Source organism: Fukomys damarensis, unplaced genomic scaffold (assembly GCF_012274545.1).
Source record: "Fukomys damarensis isolate Sample0158 unplaced genomic scaffold, DMR_v1.0_HiC HiC_scaffold_37, whole genome shotgun sequence".
Taxonomy (NCBI): domain Eukaryota; kingdom Metazoa; phylum Chordata; class Mammalia; order Rodentia; family Bathyergidae; genus Fukomys; species Fukomys damarensis.
The window spans coordinates 51,894,071-51,908,539 of NW_022900949.1; the positions used below are offsets into that span (position 1 = coordinate 51,894,071).

At 44.9% G+C, this 14,469-nt stretch overlaps 1 pseudogene; it reads left to right on the forward strand.

Annotated features, from left to right (window-relative positions):
• The window catches only part of LOC104863244, a 33,413-nt pseudogene that overhangs the window by 18,104 nt on the left and 840 nt on the right, over positions 1–14,469 (forward strand).

Sequence of the window (14,469 nt, forward strand, 5' to 3'; positions counted from 1 at the left end):
TTGAACTCAGAACCTTGCCTTTGTGAGGCAGGGGAAGGAACTACTGAGCTAAGTCCCTGGTCCCTTTAGGTTTTATCTCAACGGGCCAATCTACATTCCACAGAGGAAAGGTGCCAGCCCCACTTGTGATCAACTGAGTCAGAGTCTCCAGCGGTGGGGTCTGTGCCGTGGTGTCGTTCATGCGATCAGTTTTCACAGTGATCCTAATGAGCAGCAGTGACTGAGAACCTGTGGTCTAGAAGCAGCTTTTCAGCTCTGGCAAGTAAGGCAGAAACTGGTGAGGAAGAGGGAAGTGTGGGTGAGGAGAGGGGACTAGGGTTCCAGATATGATTCACAACTTCCTGTAGGCCTAAGCTGCTGGCTTTGTCTTCTGAAGGATGAGGATAATGGTAGCTGCCCTGTGTGGTTAGTGTTGAGAGGATCAGTGTGCAGGGCAAGGGTGTGTGATAGTGAGTTCTATGTGTCATTCTGGCTAGGCTGTGGTAGAAGGTGTCAGTATTGCTATGAAGACATTTTTTGAAAGATATGATTAACTTTTAAACCAGTAGACCTTGAGTAGAGCAGATTACACTCCATACTATGGGTGAGCCTCATCCAATCACATGAAGACCTTAACAAAAATGACTGTGGTCCCCTAAAAAGGAAAGAATTCTACCTCCAGGCTGCTTCTGGAATCAAGGCTGCAAAGGGAGCCCTGGAATTTCCATCCTGCTAACTATGGATTGCAGATTTTTTTTTTTTTGGACCTGCTCCTACAATCATAAGAGTCAACTCCTTATATCTCTATAGATCTACTGGTTCCATTTTCCTGGAGAACCCTAACTAATACAGGGCACAATAAATGATGGGAAAAATGAATAAAAATAATAATGATGAGAAAAAAAGCCACAAGAGCCCAGATTACAATTATACAATGATGTCTATGGTTGTTACTATCCAATTGGTTGGGGGCAATAAATAAAGCTGCAACTTTATGGGTCAGGGCAATGGGAATTGGCCCAAGGAAACAATGGTAATGAGCTCCCACTATAAAATTCCAGACTGTAAAATGGATACATATTGAAGATATACTCCTAAGTGAAATAAATAAGTCACACATGTGTAAATACCGAATAGTGTCCCTGGTGTGAATAATCTGCAACAATGCATAAGATTCTAATAAGATTACTGACCTTTAGAAATGGGAAGAAAGGAGCTAAAGGTGTAGGGAAGGTGTGATGCATAAGGGAAGAACAAAAAGGGAAAAGAAAAAATGTGAGAGAATGAAAAGATGAAAATAAAGTGTTTGTAGATGGGGAGGGGAGGAGGGGGTGAAGGGAGGGCAGAGGTAAGGGGAAAAAATGAGAATCAAGACTTGTCATGTAGAGGTACATGATCCCAACAATGAATGTAACTGTACTGTATCCCTAAAATGTACCAACAAACTCAATTAAAGCTGAAAAAAAAAAATTCCAGACTGTGAAGTCCAAGTGGGAAGACAAAGACAAGGTGTAGAAATCCTATTTTTTCCCCTTTTGTTTCTTTTCTTTCTTTTTCCTTTCCCTTCCTTTTTCCTCCTCCTTTTCCCTCCCTCCTCTTCCTTTTTACATGCTAATTTTCCCATTCTTTGGAATATGGAGATTTCCATCAGGAATAGGTTCTGTAGCATAGGGCACAGAACCCTGGACCTGCAGTCAGGGCGCCTGGGTTTGGCTGCTGGCTGTGTCACTGTTATGGCTTGTATCTAGATGTCCCCCAAAGTCTCATATGCTAATAGATGGGGGTTTTCAGAGGCACTTGGATGTAGGGTCTGTGGATGTGGTTAAGGGTTTGATGATTGGATTAGTCCATAGATTGGTTTAGCATTGTTCTGGGTGTGGGTAATGGGAAGCCCCACCCTGGGTGTGGGTGGCATCACCCAAAAGACTTGTGGCCTGGATGGGATAAAAGGAAAAGGGGAGGCTTGCTGTTGCTGCTTCACTGTTTGTTTGCTGGACTGTTCTCTGTGATGCCCCTCTGCCATAGTACCCTGCCTTGGGGCCAACTCACTATGAATGGAAACCTTTACAAACTGAGCCAAAATAAACCATTCCTCCTTTAACTTGTGGGTGTTGGGTATTTTGCCTCAGTAATGACAAAAGTAACTAAGACAGTCACTAATTCATTGTGTGACCATGGATAAGCCCCCCGCATCATGTGTGAGCTGCTTTCTATCTTGGAGCACCTGGGTCTAAAATTTTCTCTTGTCCTTCCCTTTGCAAAACAGGTTTCGCACTTGTCTGTTTGCTTGCTTGCTGGAGTTCTCATAAGTGCTTCCCGGATAGGCTACTTACATTTCCCTCAGAGGAGAGGACACCTGGCCAATCATGGCTGCCCTATCCAGGGCTCAAGAAGATGTCTTAGATCTCATCCCTACCTGCACCCAGGGCCCTAGGGACACGGAGGAGCCAGGCTTCTGCACATCTCTGTTACTGAGACTCCCTTCCCAAGTCACCTTGGGCACACTAAACCTGTCTCTTCCCTGACAGCTTTTCCGGGAGAGGACAGAGACCACAAGAAGAGAACTTGCTGATGTTCTGCAGACTCAGGTGGGAAAGAAACAACACAGGCTGGGGTCCTCTTGAAATGATTCATCTTGCTCAATGTCAGGAGCCTCAGTCCTCAGATTGTCGTTTTTGGCTGTCCCAAAATGTGCAGTCCCTTTGGGCCTGGCATCCCTGCTGTTTTGGTGCCAGACAGATGAAGCTAGAAACCTTAGTGCCCAGGTCATGGGTGAAGCCTGTGGTCAGCCCACTTCCCCTGGGCATCCTCAGGATAAGTGATCGAAACAGGTCCACTGAGTCTTTCCTTCTGTGAGTGCTGTGGGTCCCCAGCATTAGCTCTGTCCTTAGTGGCTTCAGTGTCTGTCTGCAGAGCACAAGGCCTCTGCTCATTGCAAAACTGCTCTCTCTTCAGGTGCTCTTCCAGGGATGCCTCGGAGAGCTCACGGTGCGTCTCTCACCTTCCTCTTGGGGCTGTCCAGCCTCCCAGTGGAATCTGGCCACCTGTGAAGCCACTTGAAAGTGGTGACACTTTTCTGCCATTGTTGCCCAGATCTTCATGGCTCTCTTCCTGCCCAGGGAGCACCTGCTATGAAGCTGTGATCTTGAGCACAGGGGGTTCATGTGTGTCCCCCTGTAAAGGTGGACGGATGCCGTCCCCTTGCTCCAAGTTGCACCTGTTTACCTGGGCAGGGATGCAGTGCAGCCTGTCGTCCTCGGGCCCTGAGGAGCCTCTTGAGGAGAACTCTTCTGCCTCAGTCAGTGGCTTTGCTTTCTATAACTCAGGCCTTATATACTGGTCAGTAGTCTGTGGATTGCAGGATGGAATCAAGTTGCTTATGTTTTTTCAAAATAAATTTTATTTCATGTTATCCCATTCCCTCCCTCAGACCTCTCACCTCCCTATGTACAAAAGTTTTGTTTCCATTTTTTCCTTCTATTTTCACTTTTTTTCTTGTCCCTTCCCTCCTTTCTCCCTCCATCCTCCCTTGTTCCCGTTCCCATTTCCCAACATACATTCTACATTTCAGTCCTTGTTTCTACTTTCAATTTCTCACACCAGAGAAACAATGTGGTATTTAAACATGTGTGTCCAACTTATTTCACTTAGAAGTATGGTCTCAAGGTCCATCCTTTAGCTATAAATGTCTGAAGCTCATCCCTCTTTTATGGCAGAGTAGTACTCCATTGTATACAAAAAGCCACATCTTTTTTTTTTTCTGGTACTGTTTGAACTCAGGACCTTGCCCTTGCAAGGCAGGTGGCAGCACCACTGAGCTAAATCCCTGGCCCAAAACCCGCATTGTCTTTATCCACTGGTCAGTTGATGGGCATTTGGGCTGTTTCTAAAATTTAGCTGTTACACACTGTGCTGCTAAGAAGATGGGTGAGCATTTATCATTGTGGTATGATGCTTTTAATTCTTTTCGGAAGATAACAAGAAGAGGTATAGCTGGGTCAAATGGAACTTCTAGTTTTAGTTTTTTTTTCCCTTCAATTCTTTTATTGGTACATTTTAGTACAACACAGTTACATTCATCATTCAGGACTTGTACCTTTTCATGACAGGTCTTGGTTTTATTTTTCTCCCATTCCCCTGCCCTCCCTTCACCCCCTCCATCCCTTTTTATTTACCAAGACTTTGTTTCCATTTTTTTTCCTTTTCTCAAATTTTTTCCTTTTCCCCACTTTCCCGACTCATTTGAATCTTTTCTTCCTATCTCACATGATCAATTTTTCATTTTAACCCTTAATGACACTTTCAGTTTTAGTTTTAGTTTTTTGAGAAATCTCCACACCGATTTCCACAGTGAAGTTGCTTATGCTTAAGAAGGAAGAAAGAAAGGAAAGGAAGCGCTGGGCATGATGATGCCTGCCTACTTCCCAGCACGAAGGACGCTGCTCTGCGGGGAGGGGATTGTTTGTTTATTTATTTATTTATTTATTTATTTAAGGAGGGGATTGTTTATTTATTTATTTATTTATTTATTTATTTATTTATTTATTTATTTAACACAATGCACTTCAGGTCCATCCATGTTGTTACAAATGGTAGTATTTCAGTGTTCTGTGTGGATGAATAGTATTCCATTGTGTATATATGTCACATTTTAAAATTCCATTCTTCCATCAGTGAACTCCAGTTAATTCTGTATCTTGGCTACTGTGAGTTGTGCTGCGATAACCATGGGAGGTTATCTTGATATATTGATTTCACTTCCTTTGGACATATGCAGAATCAGTGGCATTTTTATATACCAACAGTACATCTGCTGAACGAGAAACGAAAAAGCAATCCCACTCATGATAGCTACAAAGGAAAAAAAAAAAAACTAGGGCTAACTTTAACCAAGAAAGTAAATGATCTGTACATTGAACATTACAAAGCCCTGGGGAAAGAAGGTGAATAGGAAATAAAAATTATGAAAAGACATCCTATTTTCATGTATTGGAAGCATCAATATTGTTAAAATATTTATACTACCAAAAGCAATTTGCAAGTTAGATTTATGTAATATCCATACATATATTAATGACATTTTTCAGATAACTAGAAAAGCATTTTAAGTTTTTTTCTATTAAGTATATTGGTACATTTGTTTTTGTTTTCTGAAGACAGGGTCTCAAGATGTATTCCAGGCTGACTTTAAAATAACTATATACCCCAGTCTGGCCTTGAACTCATGGTAAACCTCCTGATTCAGCCCACCAAGTGGGATGAGAGGAATGTGCCACTATGCCCATAAGGAAGGAAGGAAGAAAAGGAGGGAGGAAGGGAGGGAGGGAAGAAGGAAGAAAAGAAAAGATGGAGAGAGAGAGAGAGAGAGAGAGAGAGAGAGAGAGAGAGAAAGGTATCCAGTTGTCACTGAAAATACCCAGCAGATCTTCAGGTATGGCTGGATCCAGGAGCTCAAGCTCAGATAATGTCAGAACTCAATCTCTCTTCTGTCCTTTGTGTTGGTTTTATTCTGAGGCATAATTCCTATACTTCTGTTCTCTCAAAAGTTGCAGGTTTGTTTCTTTCCTATGGCTATCCATGCTAATAGAAAGAGAACTTCTTTTCACCTTCAGTCCCAGAAAAAATCCTGGAATTGAATCTTTTTGGCTTAATTCACTTGCCTGCCATGAAGCAACCTCTGTGAGAGATGGGAGTAAAATATAAAAATACGCAGCCAGGTGCAGTGGTGGCCCACACCTGCAATCCTAGCCACTCAAGAGGCTGAGGCAGCAGGATCACAAGTTCAAGCCCAGCTTGGACAATTCAGCAAGACCTAGACTCAAAATAAAAATAAAAAGAGTTGGAGATGTAAGTCCTGTCTTGGTTTAAACCTCAGCACTACACACACATGCATACCACAAAGTTTTTGTTTGTTTGTTTGGTTTTTTTCTGAGAAGGCCAAAGAAAAGCAAAAGGAACTCTAAGGGTCTGTCCTTTAAGTCGGAGGTGCCCACCCTCACACCCCAAGACCTTCCCCAAGAGGTTGACCTCAGCTGTCAGGCTTCCTTGGCCAGGATATACTGGGCCCAGGGTGACTCACGACTCCAGGGCGCAGCCACTCTAGCAACTTCTGAAGTGGCTCCCTTTCTTGGACACTGGAACTACAGATTTCCAAGAGAGAGACTGGAGGTGTAGTCAGTGGCAGAGCAACTGCCCAGCATGCTCCAGGCCTTGGGTTCAATAATTAGTGTGTGTGCACACAAGCACACACACACACACACACACACACACAGTTTGAGCCAGGCATGGTGGCACATGACTGTAGTCCTACATATTCCAGACGTGGAGGCAGAATGATTGCTTGGACTTTGAGCCAGACTGGGCAACAGAGCAAGACCCTGACAAAATATTTCCACAAGAAATTGTCAATTTGCACAGGGAGTTGGAGAGAGATCAGGCAGTCCAGGAGAGCAGGGGCCAGACTGCAGGAAGCCTTTGATCTCAATGGCAGTCTGATCTCTAGAACACAACTGAACCTCTTTTTCTTTCTCCAATGAAACTTATAAACCACAATCATTTGAAAATAGACATTTAACTTATTTGCTTCCAACTATACAATGATTTAAAGACAAATAGAATATTCCAAGTAGAGAAGAACATTTTAAAATTGCTTAGCTTGTGCATGCATTAATTTTGGTGGGTACATTTCCTTTAAGACTAGGGTGTTAGCCCCAGAAAGAATGGCTGCTATCATGAAATCAACCAGCAAACACCGGTGGGGTTGTGGGGAGAAAGGAACCCTTCGCCACTGTTGATGGGATTGTAGACAGGTGCAACCACTGTGGAAATCAATGTGGAGTGGACAGATCTCAAGAACGAGGATTAGAAGTCCCATTTGACCCAGCTATTCCTCTGTGGGTACCTTCCCAAAAGAATCAAACCACAGTGATATATGTACACCCATGTTTATAGTAGCACAGTTTGTAATAGCTAAAACTTGGAAACAGCCCATTTGCCCATCAACTGGAGACTGGATAAAGAAGACATGTGTGTGTGTGTGTGTGTGTGTGTGTGTGTGTGTGTGTGTGTGTGTGTTTATAAAATGGAGTACTACTCAGCCATAAAGAATGAGACACTAAAAAAAAAGAGAGAGAGAGAGAGAGAAACTAGAGACATTTGTAGCTAAAAGGATGCACATTGAGGCCATACTATTAAGTGAAATATCAAGTAGTTTCCCTGGTGTGAGAAGCTAAACATATAAATTAGGAAAAGTGAAATAGGAAGAAAAGGTCTAATGGAGAAGGGGAAGTGGAAGGGGTAGGGGAAAGGAAAGAAGGGAAGAGAAAAAATGTGAAAAAAGAAAAAATGGAAACAAAGTCTTTGTAAATAGAGAGGGGTGGAGGGATTGAAGGGAGGGCAGGGGAATGGGGAAAAAATAAGAACCAAGATACACCATGTAAAGCTCTGAATGTAACTGTATTGTATACCTAAAATGTACCAATAAACTTAATGAAAAAAAAAAAAAGATTAGAGTGTTAGCTGTCTCCTGGACAGCTGTCTCTCGCTTCCTTTCTTAGAGGACCCTGATTTTGTTCAGGATTGGAAGTAAATCCAAGTCTCACAGACCCGGCCACCACTCTTTGGCAGATCTAGTCTGTGTGAGCCAGACGTGATTCACCCCTACCTCCTTTTTCAGTACAGGCCCATGAGATGAGTGGGGAGGATGCGGAGAGCTGGGAGAGCAGTTCAGATTTCCCAGAAAGAGCCTGGAAGAGATGGGTCCTTTCTCAGTTACACACTTCAAAATCTGTGATGCCTGCTACAGTAGGTGAAAGTCTGTAAGTAGCAGAGCTGATGCCCCAGTCTTTGAGTGGATGTACCGATTGCCTGGAACCACTACTCTGCGAATCTTCTCTTGTGAGACAACGAAGTACTCATTGTTTAAGTTCTTTTTTTTTTAAGCCTTGAAGTATTGTAATTGATGCAACGATTTGGCCAGTTATTAATCACAGCTTAATTAATTAATCACAATTAATACAATCCTGAATTAAAAGAGATTTTTAGAGGTCAACTAGCCAATGCAATCGTGCTGTAAATTTATACAGTGGCAAGAGCATGAATGTGGAATCAATTTCTGCCCCAGTGCTGCTATTTACAAGCTGGGAACCCTGCGCAAGTTATTTTATCTTAACCAGTCTCAGTTTCCTTATGTATTAAAAGAAAATAAAATGTAGTTTGTGGGAATTAAGTGAGATAATGTATTAAGTCTGGAACAGCCTAGGCTATCAATAAAAAGTAGCTATTGTGGTTATTATCCAGATGAGAAAAGCATGGTCTTTGCCTTCAATATTACAGTTATGGATTCCCGGCAAGACAGCCATGAAATACAAAGTGAAACATGACTGAACCCAGTCACATCATAGGGGTAAAGGGGACATGTGCTGTAAGTGTTCCGAGGCAAGAAAAGCTTAATGAGCAAAGTTGAGTTGGGAGTAAGGCCAATTTTATAATGTTCTAAGTTTTTAAATTTGTCTGCAAAAGTATTTCCTACATAATCACAAAAGTGATAAAAATAAACTGCACACCCTAGTAAATAATTTAAGGAAAGAAATCATCAAATGTCACCTGTCATTGCAATTTTTGTTTTATAGTAGTAGACAAGTTGGACATATCTTAAATGTGGGAGTTAAAAAATAAAGTAACATCCACATGGCTGAATATTCTGCAGTTATTAAATGGCTAGGAATTATATAGCAACATGGAAAAAATGAAAGTCATTACTTTGTTAGTGGTCAGATTTTGGACTATTGGATTTCTGTCCTATGTGTAGGTAAATCACCACTATTATTACAGTATTGTTGTGCAATAAAAATTCAATGAAATCAAAGAAAATAAGTGTGAAATTTGACCAGAGCACTGGGGGCTTTTGTGATGCAATCTTTGTTCTGGTGGTTGTAGGTTGTTTGCTGTTTCTCCAAGCCCTGAAGTCCCGGCACAGTCCCGTTGCCACCCTGGGAAGGCAGGGTGTGGAAGGCACAGCACTGGGCTGTACACACTGCCTCCCTCCGCAGTGGATGTGGGACCGTCACCTTGTCTGCCCAGGACTGGGACTGGGTGTGTGGCTTTTCTTTTTTTACATTCTATATTATATATTCTGTCTTCGCTGATGTGCTCTGCTATCAGCTCTGCCCTGACACACTGGGCTCAGGTGCTGTGGAAACAGGCAAAAAGAGGATCATTTTTCTTTTACGGTTTTTTTGGGAATCCTTACGATGCTTTCCTCCTCAGGGGCCACTTTTGGCAGGCCCAGGTCCTAAAGGCCTGTGAGGTTACTTCCACCGGAAAGACAGGGCCGGTGTGTGGTGCCCTTCTGGGGATGGTGTCCGACCTTAAGCGAGCCCCTCACGGTGTGATGGCAGGCGCGGTGACACCACGTGGCAGGGATGGGCTCCAGTCACCCCGTCGCTTCCCTCCGGGGCCATCTGCAACGGGGGCCAGGCAGGCTGGGAGGGGTGGTGGGCCCCTGGGTGCCGCCGCAGAGGCCGGTCAGCTGCGTTCCGTTAGCGGGGACCGGCTCTGCCCAGAGCGGCCGGCATAATGGGGACCATGCTTGTCCTAATGCGAAGCAGCCGCCGCGCCCGGCCGAGCCCCTTCCCACGGGGCCGAGAGCTGCCGAGATAAAACGCAAGAGCCACGAGAGGCGCTTTGATTCCAATACGAAACAAATTATTCCTCCCATGGAACAAAATAAATCAGAGCGGAATCTCACGGCCGTCATTCCTTCCCGCAAGCCACCGCTGGCGCCCCGGGCCTGCGACCCCACGGTGCTGGGCAGGGACGGTGCCCTGGGAGTCCGCGGGGCTGCTCGCAGTTGATCCCCAGGATCCCCAGTTCAGCGGTCCTAGCTCCGTGGACTCGGGTGGAGGGAGACTGAGAACCTCCTGGAGCGCTGGTTAAAGCACAAAATTGCTGGGCCCCTCTCCTGGAGTTTCTGTTCTGCAGGTGGCAAGGAGCCAGCGAATGTGTGTTTTCTAGCTAAGGCCGGTAGTGCTTTGAGAGCCGCCTGACAGACAGGGAGACCTGGGGCATGGTGGCCTCAGAGCTCCTACCCCCGGTGCCCTGACATTCAGATGGCTGGAGCCTAGAGCTGTCTGGAAGGGTAGAAACCCCTACCCCCACCCCGGACGCACCGACAGGTGAATGTGCGTAGGTTCACAGCTCAGTTTGGGGCCTTTGCTTCCCCGTGTCGGATCGAACTCGGGGTCTTCCACATGCTAGGGAAGCACTCTGTCATTGAAGTACACCCCAGCCCCTAGAGCCTATTTTCAGTTGATCTCCCTTGTTCTATAGCACACCAAGCAAGTTCCATTCCAAAGCTCAAGACTGCAATTTCCCAACAGCCTGGGTAGGTGAGTGGGTGACTCCTACAGATCTTTGGGGGTTGGACCTGGATTGGTAAGAGCTCTAGGATTCCCGGCAGCTTTCCCCTCTGGGTCTGCCTCTCCTCCTGCTCACAGCGCCCCCAGAGAAGGTGTCTGATGCAGAAGCCATTCCCAACAAGAAGAGTTTGCATGGGGGTGGGAGAGAAGCTGGTGGTGTCTGGGAGGGTGGCAGCAATTCTTGCTAGGATGACATCTCTGAGTTCTCACAGCCTGTAAAGGAATCTGAAAACCTGGAAGTGTCTTAGGTGTGGGATAAGTGCCGCCACCTCGGATGTGCCTGGAGGCGTGGGTAAGCCACACGTTGCTGTTCGTGCCCCAGTGTTGTCTGTGCAGTGAGTCTAAGGTAGGGCTGAGACTTTGCACTTCCAAGCCAGTGCTAGGTGATGCTGATTGTCTGAGTTCCATACTTTAAAAATCACTACTCTAGGACTCATTTGGCATCTCTGAGCCCTTTCTATAGACACAAAGGTCCCCAGCCCTGTGCTGGACATTCCTCTTCAGTTACTGCTTTGGCACTAACTGCCTCTCTGCGTTGCAGAAGGCAGCATGGTCTTGCTGTCTGTGCTGCTGGCTCTGAATCAGAGTTTCAGCCTTGGGACAAGCAGCACCCTTTATACCTTTTCCTCATTGCTGCACTCCACTAGGTAGGATGGCTCCCTTCCCCTTGCTCCTGTCCCTCCCTCTCTAGGTTGGAGGGAATCTGAGCCCTGGGCTGGGCTATAAAGAACCTGTAGCGGAGGAAGGGATCCCTTTCATATGCACTTTGGGGTCCTTGCTAGGCCAAACCGGAAGGGGTCACTGTGGTACTTTCACCAGTGCCGGGATCTCTGAGGTGGTTTTCTCTTTTATCTTGAACTGAACCCTCATCATAGCTATTTATGAAACATTTGCTGACTCATTGTTTAGGGAAAACTACCAGGAGGGGAAACAAAGCAGAGCAAATGAAGACATTTTGCTTTGGACAAGGACAAGATTTCCAACAGTGTTGGGCCGCCTGGCTGAGAGGCAGAGTCTCTGGTCCCATCCTGAGGGCAGGGTAATGTGTCAGAGGTTCTGGGAGCTCAGGCCTGTGAATGGGGGCAAGTAAAGTCAGTGGGATCCAATATAGGGTGCAGGGAGCTTGGAGAATTCCCGGACAAGCTGGGGACCCTGGAAATAAAGGGGCAGGTGGTCTAGAGGACCTCTGTTTATCGAGAGGCATTCTTTGTTCTAGCGCCTCAGGATCTCCAGAAAGGAAACTTATTTTTAAAAGAAATTTAACATAACATTTAAGTGGCTTAATGTCAAGTGTGAATAATCATGGCCTTTAAAATTAAGCTATGTGAAAACTACAGGAGTTTAATAATTGTCCTCTTAATTGGTTATTATTAGGGAATGGCTAAATTGCTTGTAGGTTCCCTATTTAGTTATGGTTAGAATTCTCAACCCTAACTGTAAATAGGAATCAACAAGGCTGCTCTGAAAAATGTCCCAGTGTTCCTACTACAGCCCAGGTGTAAAGCCTGGGTACAAGTTTTTGGTTTTTGTACTGACAATTGATCCCAGGGTATCATACTAAGTCAACCTCCCTGCCTCCACTTTGCAGTACTGGGGCCCTGTGGCACAGGGCCTTCAAACTGAGCTACATCCCCAGCCCCTTTTTATTGTTTGAAAGAGTCTCACAGTGTCATTTAGTTGTCCAGGCTGGGCTAGAACGTGCAATCATCCTGACTCAGCCTCCTGAGTAGCTGGGATTACATGCGTACACTACCACTCCTGGCTTGGGCACAATATTTTAAAACGTCTTTTAGGTAATTTTGGACTTCAGGTAGCATAAAGAACCCTCCAGCTACTGATTGAGTGGTTGGAGGGACCAGAATGAAGCAAATCAGACTTTTGGAGATTGTCTGTTTAGGGTATTTGCTTGTTTGTTTTTGGTACCAGAGATCGAACTTGGGTCCTTGCACTTGCGAGGCAGGCAGTGAAACCACTGAGCTAAACCTCCGGCCCTGTTTAGGGTTTAATGACTGCTAACTGCTTTCTTCCAACAGCAAGGGATCATCAGAAGCTACCATGAGACCCTCTCCCTCAACAACAGCTCCAGTTGATAGACCAGGGTATATGCGAGGGGTGGATCTTCAGGACAGTATCTGACTCTGGTCACGAGATGGAATTGGGATTTAGAGATTTTGACTATAAAATGGAATTCATCTTTTGCACAGAGCAGAGAAGAGAGACGTGGCCAGAATTGCAAAGTTAATTCTTGTGACCACCTCAGCCCCTGTTCAAGCCCCTTCCCTTCAGGAAGTCTGGCTGCAACTCTGCCTGGGGCTCCAGGGAACCACCATACATCCTTACAACAACACCCTTCTCCAGTTTGGTTTAAACTAACTCTAGTGGATTTATGTTACTTGTGACCAAAGAGGCCTGGTGCATGCACAGACAAAAGCTCACAAAAATTAAACATGTATTCACCCCCACCCCGCCCCACACGCACACATCCGGTGTTTGAACTAGGCTCTTTGTAATTCCATGTGGTCCCAATGGAGGCTTCTTTGGAATCTGTGTTTTCCGGAGTCCCCTTAGAGAAACCTCAGTTTTCAATTCAATTGGGAACAGCAGTGGTTCCCTAATGTGGCTTCATGGGCTTCATCAGAATCACCTGGAGAAGCTATAGACCCATAGATCGCCAAGGCCACCTCCAGAGGCAGAAGCAGTCTTTTAGGATCTTGACATCTGTGCTTTAAAACCTTTTTTCATGAGATTTTGCCGTGTGGTGAGATTGCTGGGATTAGATTTTTGGGTTAAAGGTTTCTTTTTTTTCCCTTTTTTTCTCTCCAAGAATGGGGATTCAATCTAGGGCCTCACTGTGCTAGGCAAGAGCTCTGCCACTGAGCTACACTCCCAGCCCTTTTTATTTTGAGACAGCATCTCACTAAGCTACCCAGGCTGGCCTTGAATTTGTAATCTTCCTGCCTCAGCCTTCTGAGTAGCAGGGATTAAAAATGTGTGCCACCATTGTCACGAAGTTAACTTTTTAAAAGTTAAATTATTTAATTTCTTTCCTATGTGGGGGTGGTGTTCCTATCAACCTATCAATTCTGGGAGATAGATTTTGAAGGCATTTTGGCTAGGAGATGAGAAAGAGTTTAGTTTGTGGACTTCTAAAATAGCCAGTGAATTTGAGGCTTGTTAGAGAATTTAGAACAGGCCAAAGAGACCTTTCCATGTTGGCTGCTTGAGCCTGTGAAATAAACCAGATCATTTACTTTGCCTTCTTCCAAAAGAAGACAAAAATGTGTGTGTGTGTGTGTGTGTGTGTGTGTGTGTGTGTGTAAAGCATCAAATGTACCTATTATTTTAGAAACTAATAATTTCTGACCCAACGATAGCTGGATCCCTGTGAATGAAGAGTTTGCCTATTTTCCTGTCTTAATGGTCTTAGTAAAATACAACAGCCTGAACCCAGGCCTGATTGTCAGTAGTCCTGAGCCCTGAGAACCTGGACCTGGCTCAGTGCCAGGAATTGAGGTTGTATTTAACAGCAGCAATGGGGTCAGGAGTTGAGGGAGAGGGCAATTACAGTGATCCCCAAGACCATAGCTAATGCCAGAAACAGCATCAGTCCTCACTGCAGAGGCAGGAGGAGAAAGCAGTTAACTACCATGGACTGAAGATATCTTTGTACAGGTACCAGGCTGAGTACATAATTAATTTGAGTACTTTCAAAAGCTTGATGAGACAGGCATTATGATTCTAACGTATCAAAGGTTTTCTGAGGTGGAGGAACTTTTTTTGAGGTCACAAGAAAAGGTTTGACTGCTAACTATCACAAGACACTATAAACAGAAACTCAGGCAACAGACACCATTTTGTGTGCCACTGTAGGGCTCTGGTCTTGGAAGCCCTCGAGGGGAGTTTTTCAGATACATTGCTGGTCCCTGCTTTCTAAGACATTCCTCCCACCACCCTAGATCCACTGAGCTCCAGCAAAGGAAGATGGCTGTCTGTAGGGTTTGCTTAGCTGTGCATAAAAAAATGGCTGCAGCCAGTGTGGCTACTTTTTTTTTTTTTTTTTTTTTTTTTTTTT